Below are 11,235 nucleotides of genomic sequence, written 5' to 3' on the forward strand. Positions count from 1 at the left end.
ACCAAACCTATGCTGAAATTGCAATGTAATAGACCAAAACACTAAAACACTTGGAGAAGGGTGGGGGGTGGGGGTAGAGGGAGTGTTTGGTTGTTTTTAGTTTTTTTAATCTCCTTGGGTTGTTTTGTTTTTGTCTTGTTGGGGGTCAAAGAATGAGTCCCTGGAGAAAGGAAGTGAAACAAAACAGCAAGACTCACTGAAAAAAGCAGAGCTCCAGCTGAAGAAGGAGGGTTCCCAAAGGAAGACTACTGCCCAGAGCAGATGGTGCTGAGATTAATACGGTGTTTCTAGGAGGAAGCTGCCTGACTCTCAGAGTCCATACAGTCTAACAACAACAACAAAAATAGTGGGATATTAACTCATTTGACGTAAAATACCTACTCCCAATCAGGAGGCCAGATACTAAAATTAGCCCAGATTAGGTCAGGTACACACCACTGAATAAACCCTGGCAGGCCAAAAGAACAGAATCATAGAATATTAATGAACTGGGGAAGGAAGATAGTTCTCCGAAGAGAGTTCTGAGTAGAAAAACTCAAGCAATGACTCTTTCAGACATCTATCTCAGCATGTTTATCTTCTCTTTTCCAAGAACTTGCCTAACTCAGCAACTTCACTGCAGTTCCTTTAGACGACAAATGTTGAAAAGAATTGTTTATGGCAAGGAAGATATTCTGTATTTATAGCCGCACAGTGGCCACTCATCACATAAATCTACTAAGCACGTGAAATGCAATGTGGGTTGGATTTTTAGTTTTATTTAATTTTATTTAATTTGAAATTAAAGAGCTACATATGGCTAATGTCTGCTTTATTGGACAGCATAGCTTTGGAGCTACAGACATGACATGGTAGTATTCGGGCAAGACTATTAAAGATTATTTAAATGTTCTTGGTAAGATAACGTAGGTTCCTGGTGGGGAGAGAACAGTAGTAATTCATTTGTTTGTTTAGTGTGTATGTTTTTATCTTTATAAGATCAACCAAAGAAAGAAGAGATCAAGTATCACAGCCCCTAACTTAGTACTCTATACTTCCTTCTCTTATATCTTTTGAGGCTTCTATGCAGAGCAAAGGGCTAACTACACTTCTTTCCCTTTCCTCCATCAATTTTATGATGGTCTTCCTATATAGTCTTTGCTGTAAGATTCTTACTGTTCAATGGGGTCATTGCTGTCGGCTAACAGTACAGAGCAGCACACTATAGTCTGATTTATTTATTTTAATTTTTTGCAATAAATTCTATCTAGAGATAGAACTCAGGGACTTTCATATGCAAAGAAAGCACTCTACCACCAACCCCCTCCCCAAGTCCCTATGCAGATAACAGTGAAAACAGATTAGAGGAACTCAACTCTCTCTAGTATATTGGGACAAAGTTAAGCATTGTTAAACCTCTGTTAAATACTGTTAAACTGCTGTGAATGTGAAGTCTTTACGTAAGCATCTCCTTTAATGTTTAGTTTTCTTTTAAATTAGCTGAAGATGTTGGATGCTGGGGCAATTTGACTCCCTAATTGGCTGCTTTTAGATAATTTCCCTAGTGATCTGGCTGCTTTAAGTGAAAGACTATCAGCTAAACATCCAGCCAGGCTGCCCTCATGACAACTGCTCCAAACACTTCATGAACACCATGAAGAAGCTTCATGGCAACTACATCTGCTTGCTGCCAAAGCACAACTCCAGCCGCAGAAGGCACCATCCCATCCATGGCACTTTCAAAACAGTTGCACCAGGATTTTGGCCATCAATGCCCTAGCCAACTCTATATAACCTTAGAGTTATTTCTGTTCAGGCCAGAGGGGGAATGCATCCTTTAGTATCCCAACAGAAAACCTGCAATTGGTACAAACACAGACTTACTTTTGCAGGAAGGTGTGCCATGATCCATGATTGGTGCAAACACCCTTGCCACACCTCCTTTATTGGCTATATAAATAGCTACTAGATCATTTGGGGGGGAGGCACTTCCTGGGGGGGGAGGCAAGCTAAGAGATACCCTCTGGTATCTCTCAAGTTTGTCTCAAGTAGTCTTTTCTTGCCTACTTTTGACTTGTGTCATTGGTAGAGTAATAAAAGAGGGTAGCAGAAGCAGCAGCAGTGGTAGAGGCAGCAGCAGTGGTGGATGGTGGCAAGGGAGAGCTGAAGAGTTCCAGAGAGCAGTTGGGTAGAAATAATGGAGACAATTTGGGCTGTGGAGAACTAAAGACAAGGAATTTGGGGCCTTAGTCTCTCAAAGAGTTCTTTGGCCTTAAGGGCCAAGGGTGCCAAAACACTTTGGACCAAATGCTATAATAGTAGCCATTGAAGGGCTGAGGACATACCAAGGCTTTTTCAAGTAGGAGCCATTGAAGGGCTGATGACATACCAAGGCTTTTTCAAGTTCTTTTGTACTAGCAGGTATAGCCTGTTGCTGCTTGCTGTTGCCTGCTGCTACTGCCCACCACAGCTGTAAGCAGAGGCTGACAATAGCTGCTGTGTCAGGGCTGCTGGTGATTGAAGTTTAGAGCAATAAGCCTGCAACCTGAGTGCCTATGGCCTTAAGTCTCTGCTTCTAAGGCCTGGAGTAATTGGCCCCTAACTCTCTGGGTTTGGAACTATAAATCTTTAGGTCTGCCAGTCCAGTCCCTGCAGGCCTTGTACACTCAAGGCTCTTGGGTTGCCAACACTAATGGAGCTTCTCCTGACCTACCCATAATTTCTATCTGGGTAAAGAAAAGGGCTCCAACCATCTGATTGTTAACAAGTATAATATAGCATGATATTGGAACATCAGCATGGAGGAGTGAACATAGCCTCCAAATATATGCACCAGTTTAACACAAAATGATCAAGCACTGCTTGCTAGGACGTAAGATACTGTTCTAAGCATTCTTATGCATAACAAAGAAGTGTATTAATTTGTTCTAAGTAGGAGTACTCCACTGTATTTAAACCCTACCCCACAGCTAACTGCTTCCATGATAATGAAAAGTGATATCTACATAACAATTTTCACACAAAGGTCAAAAAATATGCCATAAACTTTTAAAAATAACATAAACATATGAACCACAGTCAATGTACTCATTTACATGGAAAGCAGGAAGAAACTTTTAGATGCACTCATACACATACAAGAAGGGAAATTAAATTCTATGCCAAAAATAAATTGATCATCCAAGTTAGATAACAAAAAAATCTGCTACTTAACAAAGTTGGTCATGGCTGTAGATTATGTAACTATAAATGCATGGGCCCAACTCACAGCAGAAATTCTATGACAGTCACTAAAGCTTTACTGCTTACAGTCTTCTACTACAAGAATAATGACCACTATTATTTGTATAAAAGTAGGTTCTCAATGGGGCTTGAATTCTGGGCCTGGGCACTGTCCCTCAGCCCTTTAGCTCAGGGTGAGCCCTCTACCACTTGACTCACAACACCACTTCCTGTTTTCTGGTGGTTACTTGGAGATAAGAATCTCACAGACATTCCTGCCCAGGCTGGCTTTGAACCACGATCCTCAGATTTCAGCTTCTTGAGTAGCTAGGATTATAGGTGTGAGCCACCAGCGCACAACTCAATAGGTTTTCAAGTGAATACATTATAATAGGCCAATGTGCTGTGAATCCCTTGTGTTAGTAGTACTTAAATTCTGATGTCTGCACAACAATCAGATAGTCATTGATGACTGTAAAAATGAACTAAGAATGTTTCATCTAGTCTAGCATCTCACATTATCATTTCCCTAGTAATTCTTTTTCCTAATGCAGAATTTCTTTTAACTTAGCTATTTACTTACTCTTATGGATGAAAGGGAGATATTTAGCATGGTATAATACACTATATTACTGTAAGAACAAATTACTGAAGAATTACGGGATATTTCTTGAGGATTTAGAAAGTTAGACCTCAACAATCAGTTCTAGAACAGTGATTCATAGGGGTATAATTTCTGGATTTGAAACGATAAATTTCAAATTGAAATTCCTAAACTTGGAAGCTTAGGAACTGTGTTACTCTAAAGATGACATACGCTTCAACTGTTATGTTATAACTAGATGTAGTAGTACATGCCTGCTATCTTAGCATTCAGGAGGCTGACACAAGATCATCTCCAAATTGAGGACAGACTGGGTCAAATAATGATAATATATAACAGGCCAGCTTGAGCAACAAAGCAAGACTGTCTCAAAAAAACCTGAAACAAAACAATTAAGAAATAAAAACAAAATTTAAAACACTGATTTTCTTTTAAACACTGCAAAAACTAATGTTTAAAAAGACACTTTCTAGCCAGGCACCAGTGACTCATGCCTGTAATCCTAGCTAGTCAGGAGGACTGAGATTTGAGGACTGTTCAAAACCAGCCTAGGCAGAAAAATACCCATAAGACTCTTATTTCCAATTAACCACTCAAAAAACAAAAGTAGAGCTATGCTCAAAGTGGTAGAATGCTAGCTTTCAGCAAAAAAGCTCCAGGGACAGCACCCATACCCTGAGTTCAAGCCCCATGACCAACAACAACAAAAAATGACATTTTCTAGTAATACCTAAGTAATCTGATTTTTCTTTTAAAACTATCTGCAAAAAAAATTTGTTTAGCTTTCAGTAGAAACTATGACACATAACATATATACTTGCTAAAATAATGCTGTAACTACTAATTCTATCTCTTTCTTCTCTACATCTTACAGTTACCAATTCCAGGGTTGGGAAGTGGGCAAGGAATAAGTTCTATTCAAGGTATTAAGTCATGTCCTGCTTTTGCACTCAGATTCCTCCCTCAACCAAAATATACTCAATTGAATACATTCCTATGTTACTAAATATTGATCAAATTAAGCTTAACATTGTTTGAGTACTAAATTTAAAGCTCAGTCTAGAATATAGTAAATATATTTCCCTTTGTAATGTTTGCATCAAATCTTCCCTGGGCTAAGCGTTGGTCACTTTCATTTGGCTAATGGCAATCTCCACTTGTGTGTCAGTCACCTTCTAAACACCATCACTAACATCTGAGAAAATAAACTTACAAAGATTTTTAAAAAAGGTGTATTTGAGCTCACAGTTTTAAATGTTCTAGCTAATTACCTGTGATCAATTGTCCTCATTGCTTTTGGCTACATAGTGAAGAGCTCATTAAACAAAGACTGCTATTGAAAGAAAACAGAGGGAGAAATCCAAGAATAAAGAAGATTTATTGAAATCTTGAAGATATGATTGTCGAAACAAACCACTTGTTAGAAAGGATGGAAATAGCTCCAACACTCTGGGAACAGTTTGGCGGTTTGGTGAAAAGTTAAACATACACCTACCATACAACGCAGACATACTTCATCTAGATAGCTGTCCAAGAGAAAGCATATGTCCATGTAAAGACTTGTACATAAGTGTTCATAGCAGCTTTATTTGAAGTTTCCCCAAACTGGAAATAATTCAAATGTTCATCAACAGTGCCTGGATAAACAAACTGTGGCATCCAATAATGAAAAGAAACAAAACTAGTGATGCCTACAACATCAGTGATGAATCAGGAAAATTTTGCTAAGTGAAAAAAAAAAAAACAAATAAATCAACTACTCTAATTCCACTTAAATAAGTCTGAAATACAAATTATCTATAGTGGTAGATAGAAGGTCAATGGTTGTTTGGGGAGAAGAGGTAAGCAGGACTAGAAAGGACAGGAGGACTTCCTTGGGGGATGAGGTTCTGCAAGTACGTGCAAGTTACTGTGTTCGATCATGCCTCAGTAACACATGCTGAGAGCATGTAAGCATTCCAGAGGGAAAGAACAGAGAAAAATATAAAGAAACAGATATATTTTCCAGATCTGTTCTTTAAAAGTCTCAAGCTAGGTGCAGGTGGTTCATTCTTCAGCTACTCAGGAGGCTGAGACCTGAGGATTGTGGTTGGAAGCCACCCCATGCATGAAAGTCCATGAGACTCTTATCTCCAATTAACTTCCCAAAAAAAGCCAGAAGTAGGGCTGTGGCTCGAGTGGTAAAGTGCTAGCTTTGAGAAAACAAAACAAAACACCTCAGGGACAGTGAGTGCCCAGGCTTTGAGTTCAAGCCCTAAGATTGGCACCCCCCACCCCGAAAAGAAGTTTCTAGATGTGAGATGGAAAGAGCATTGAAAAACAACTAAACAAGTTTCATGAATAAGAACCCACACTGAGGCAACACCATGGAAGTTTAGAACATTCAGGACAACTGATATTTCTGAATACTTCCAGAGATGTACAAATGCAAAATCAGAACTAAAAAAACAAAATCAGCTCCAACAATGAGGTTCAAAGTGGGGCGCTGGTGGCTCACGCCTGTAATCCTAGCTACTCAGGAGGCTGCAGGAGGCTGAGATCTGAGGATCAATGTTCAAAGCCAGACCAGACAGGAAAGTCCGTGAGACTCTTATCTCCAATTAACCACTAGAAAACCAGAAGTGGTTCTGTGGCTCAAAGTGGTAGCATACTAGCCTTGAGCAAAAGAGCTCAAGGATAGAACCTAGGCCCTGAGTTCAAGGCCTATGACCAACAAAAAAAAATAAAGAAGAAAAGTAATAACAATTATTTAAGGCATAAGAGTTTTGGGTGGATTTATATGAAATTACTACAGTTCTTCCCTTTGGGAGACAGAAGTATTGATTTCCTCATTTACTTATTCATTCTCTTAATTGTATTTTACCTTTCAGTTGTGGCACTGGGAATCAAAATCAAAGCCTTGAACATGCTAGTGAAGCATTCAACCACTGAACTGTGACCTTGCTACTCTCCATGATTTATTAAGGCTTTTGGACTTTTCACAAGTAATTTTAATGACATTTAAGATTATGCAATTATACTCTGAAAATAAAGGTGAAAATAGTTCTTTCCATTCTCCAGCATGATTGCCAAAGCCACTCCCATCCAAGGTAAGTATTCTTATGACATTTTTGTATTTATATAGATTGCAGAATTTTGAGTGCCTCCTTACAAACTGAGGCCTAAACTGAACATCCAAATTAGTAACCCTATTTCACTTACCTTCCTGGACCCCTTTCAGTGAGGACACTCAAATTTGAGGAGACTTCCTCAGATAGAACTGCTTTAAGTTGGACATTACAACCCAGCCTAAGGAACAACACATCATCACCTGTGAGTACACACACTCTCTCCCTCTCCTTTCTCCTCTCTCTCTCTCTCTCTGTCTCTATTTCTCTGTCTCTCTCTCTCTGTCTCTCTCTATCTCTGTCTGTGTCTCTCTGTCTCTATCTGTGTCTCTGTGTCTCTGTGTCTGTCTCTCTCTGTCTCTCTGTCTCTCTCTCCTCTTTTCCTGGAAAGGGTTTTTCTGCTGACTTCTAGGGGCCATTTCCTTTTCAGTGTTCTCCTTTCATGTCTGAGGCTTGGTTATATAATCACAGCTGAAGCTCTTTGTTCTCTCCAAATTTTCTATGTAGGTCTTTTTTACTGGGGCTAGTAACTGGTGAGTCACTTAATATGCTGAACTATATCGTTGTAGATGTCAGAATCTTGCCTAGAAAAAAATGTGGACAAGGACCTCTGGACCAAGAGAGACCATTAGCATGCACACATATAGACTAGGGGACAAGGTGACAACAGTTCTCTTTCTCCTTAGGAACCCAGTATTTTGTTGTTGTTTGGTTCCACCTTTTGTTTATGAGACAGTTTTGCTCTGTAGTCCAGACTGGCCTCAAACTCATGATTCTCCTACCTCAGCCACCTAAGTGCTAGGATCACAATCATGAAGCATCACTCCCAGCTTAAAACGAGTGTTAATATTCTTAATCCTCTCAACCTGGCACTGTATCATATAATTAGTATTTATTCTTTGCAAAGGACATGTAATTTTTTCCAAGTATTATATTCTGTTACAAAATGTAAATGGCCAATACCTGCACTAATATACAAGAGCTACGTTCTCAGGCTATCAAAACCATAAGACAGACTGGATAAAAATTGTGTCCAGAATCGTACTCTATGTCTGCTGCACCTGCATATTTGAGAAACGGACAGGAAAGGAGAGAGAGAGAGAGAGAGAGAGAGGAGAGATAGAAAGAGAAAGACAGAGACAGAGACAGAGAGACAGAGACAGAGACAGAGAGAGCCCATTTGAATTTTGCACTCTTTAAGTGCTTCACTTACCTTACCCTTAGTTCTGACCTTGACATGAGCTATCTCTGCATCACCACAATGCTCTTTTCACTCTTTCTTTCCATTCCAAGCACCAAGCCCATCTTCTCATTAGTGAAAATGTAATTAGTTAATGAAAAGTCCTCAATGAAGGCCTCTAGTCAGTGACTGAAACAGAATAGAGGAAAAACTTAGGACACAGCACAGGTGGATGGGCCTGGAGTCTTCCTTAAGCTCAGTGTCTATGAAGACTACCCATGGAAACCACTAATGTGATGCTAGGTTGTAATTTTAGATCCCATAAAGAAAGCAGTAATCCCACTCCTCTCTGGCCTGGTAAGAAAATACCCCAGTGAAATCAGCAGCAAGATATTTTTAATTATATCCTATGAAAAAAAAAGGTTAAAAGGTTGAAAATGTTTAATCTGAAGAAGAAATGACTCAGGGACTCCATGATCATTGTTTTTCAAATATTCAGATAGCTGCCAAGATCCGGTTTACACTGCATTGCATGGTCAAAGGATGAGCGCCAGAACCAGTGGGTAGCATCTGCAGAAACAGATCGGAGCTTGTGATTAGTCCTAGTGCCAAGGTGGTTATTGTTATAAATGGTCTTTCTTGGCATTGCGTGTATAATAAGTGGTTTTTAACCACAATACAACAGTGTGTAATCATATCCTACATGTAAACTCTATTGGAACAGAATTATGCTAACAGACCTAGTCAACAAAAACATTAGCTAGGTGGCACATTTGGGAAGCTGCTGTCTATTTTCTCTCATTCTTGGTGATTCTTTTTTAGCTTATTTGTTTGTTTTTACACTGTGTTGATGAAGGTACTTAAGATAGTGGAAAACAATGGTTTCTCTGGTGGGCTTTCTTCATACTAGAACCCATATCATAGTTTTTCTTTCTCTCAAACACAGTCCAGATCTCCAGGAGCATTCATTTTATCTCAGCCACCTCCTCTCAAAATCCTCAGAACCATATGCTGTGCTAGTTATATCACAAAGACAAGATACCTCTCTCTCTCTCCTCTCCTTACTCTTTTGTAAAATTTAATTTTTTGTTATTGCAAAGGTGGTGTACAAGGGGGTTACAGTTACACAAGTCATGTAAAGAGTACATATTTTGGATAATGTCACCCCTTCCTTCATTCTCTCCCAGTTTTTCCCTCCCATCCCCACCCACAAGTTATTTAGTTCAGTTTCAACATAATGTCGAGTGAGTATCACTGCTGCATTTCTCCTTTCTCTTCATTGTCCTTTGTTTGTATCCCCAAAGATAATTCACTTCTGGTCTCTCTGTGTTTAAGCATCAAAAGTGAAGAATAGCTGATGTTTGAGACTTTCCCTTTGTGTAATTATATGGTTCCAAGACAAGCTGGGATCAAAATTGGTGATGGTATTCTGAGGATTAGTAAGAATCACATTAGAAGGTTGGGAATGCCTGGATGAGGATGTTAGGCTTCCCCAAAGTCTTCTAAGGAAATGCTATGTTCGAAGTGATGTTCTGGGCGGCATTACAAGATGGGAGTATAGCATTTGTTAAGTAAAAGCAGAAGCTAATAAGAAGATGCTGTAGCACTCCAAAAATAAAATAGTGAAAGCACAGACAGTGGAAGTAACCTTGGGAATGAAAAGGAAGAATTAGATGAGAGGAATACTAGAAGAACTGTGGCAATATTTCGTGTGCTCAAGACTCTTGTTTCATTTATACAGAAAAACATAGCCCATCTTTTGGGAGATTTGCACTCCAATGGCAGCCATCTATTTGTGGATGGGACTGGAGTCGGTCCACAAGAGTGTTCTTCATGAACTTCTCTCCACTCTGTGATCATCCATCATCATGTTCCTTCAGCTTGATTCTTGTGAATAGCTGTCACAAGTGTTACAAGAACGATCCCAGGGGGAAAAGAGACTTATTTTTCAACCAACTTTGCCTCAGACCAACCCAATGACTTTGCCAAACTTTCCATAGACTTCATGACAATGTGAGCCCTAGCTACTCTCACTCCCTGAGTCTGTCTCTCTTTGACTCAGGGACAGATCACATCATAGTCTGATGTTTTCCAGACCCTCCCCTTCGGCTTCCTTCTTATTTGTAGCCCTTCACATAGTCATCGCTTTCCTTCTTTCCTTTTTAAGAGTACCAATATGAAGTTTGTGATCCTTTTGCCTTCACCTCCTGATGAATGGTATTACAAGTGTGCACCATCATGCCCAGAAAAATTCTTATACATCTAATCCCACTTTGGCATCTGGGTTTGAGAGGACATGGAAGAACACAACTGCTGTTGTGGTTTACCCACTGCTCCCCACAATTCATGCTGTTTAGAAGTATGTTTTGGGGAAGAAGAGAGGTCAAAAAAGTGGAGCCTCGGGCTGGGAAGATGGCTCAGTGGTAGAATGTTTGCCTTGCATGCATGAGGCCCTGGGTTCGATTCCTCAGCACCACATGAGCAGAAAAAGCCAGAAGTGGCGCTGTGGCTCAAGTGGTAGAGTGCTAGCCTTGAACTGAAGAGCTGAGGGACAGTGCTCAGGCCCAGAGCTCAGGCCTTATGACCGTCAAAAAAAAAAAAAAAAAAAAAAGTGGTGCCTCCAGGATCCTAATGGCTTTCAAAGAAGGAGACCGACATAAGCACACATGCACTCCCTGTCTCTTTACACCTCGAGGACGCTGCAAGCAAGAAAGCACATGAGATCCTTAAGCCGTAGACCTCCTGAACTCGGAGCCAGAATAACAAATAAACTACAAACAAATGGGGGGGGGTTCAGATTAATATAACTGTCAATCTCAATCTCTCTCCTCTCTCTCTTCACACACACACACACACACACACACACACATCTTGGATAGTACATTAGTTCATGATCTAGGCTAGACCAATCCAATAATACAACATCCACTACTCACAGTGATTGGTCTATAACACTGACCTGCGACATAAACTGGACCAATAGGAATGCCTCCTTGAGTACAGCTATTTAAACTAGAGGAAGCATACATTTTTGAATGCACATGTAATAAAAGGGTGGGACCTTAGTCTGCTACCAGAATCTCAACCTTGTGGAAAATACTAAGAAAGCATCTCACGTTGGTAGAAACGTTTCTGGTGACACC

The sequence above is a fragment of the Dipodomys spectabilis genome, unplaced genomic scaffold, assembly GCF_019054845.1.
Source record: "Dipodomys spectabilis isolate Male_0828 unplaced genomic scaffold, ASM1905484v1 ptg000069l, whole genome shotgun sequence".
Lineage (NCBI taxonomy): Eukaryota > Metazoa > Chordata > Mammalia > Rodentia > Heteromyidae > Dipodomys > Dipodomys spectabilis.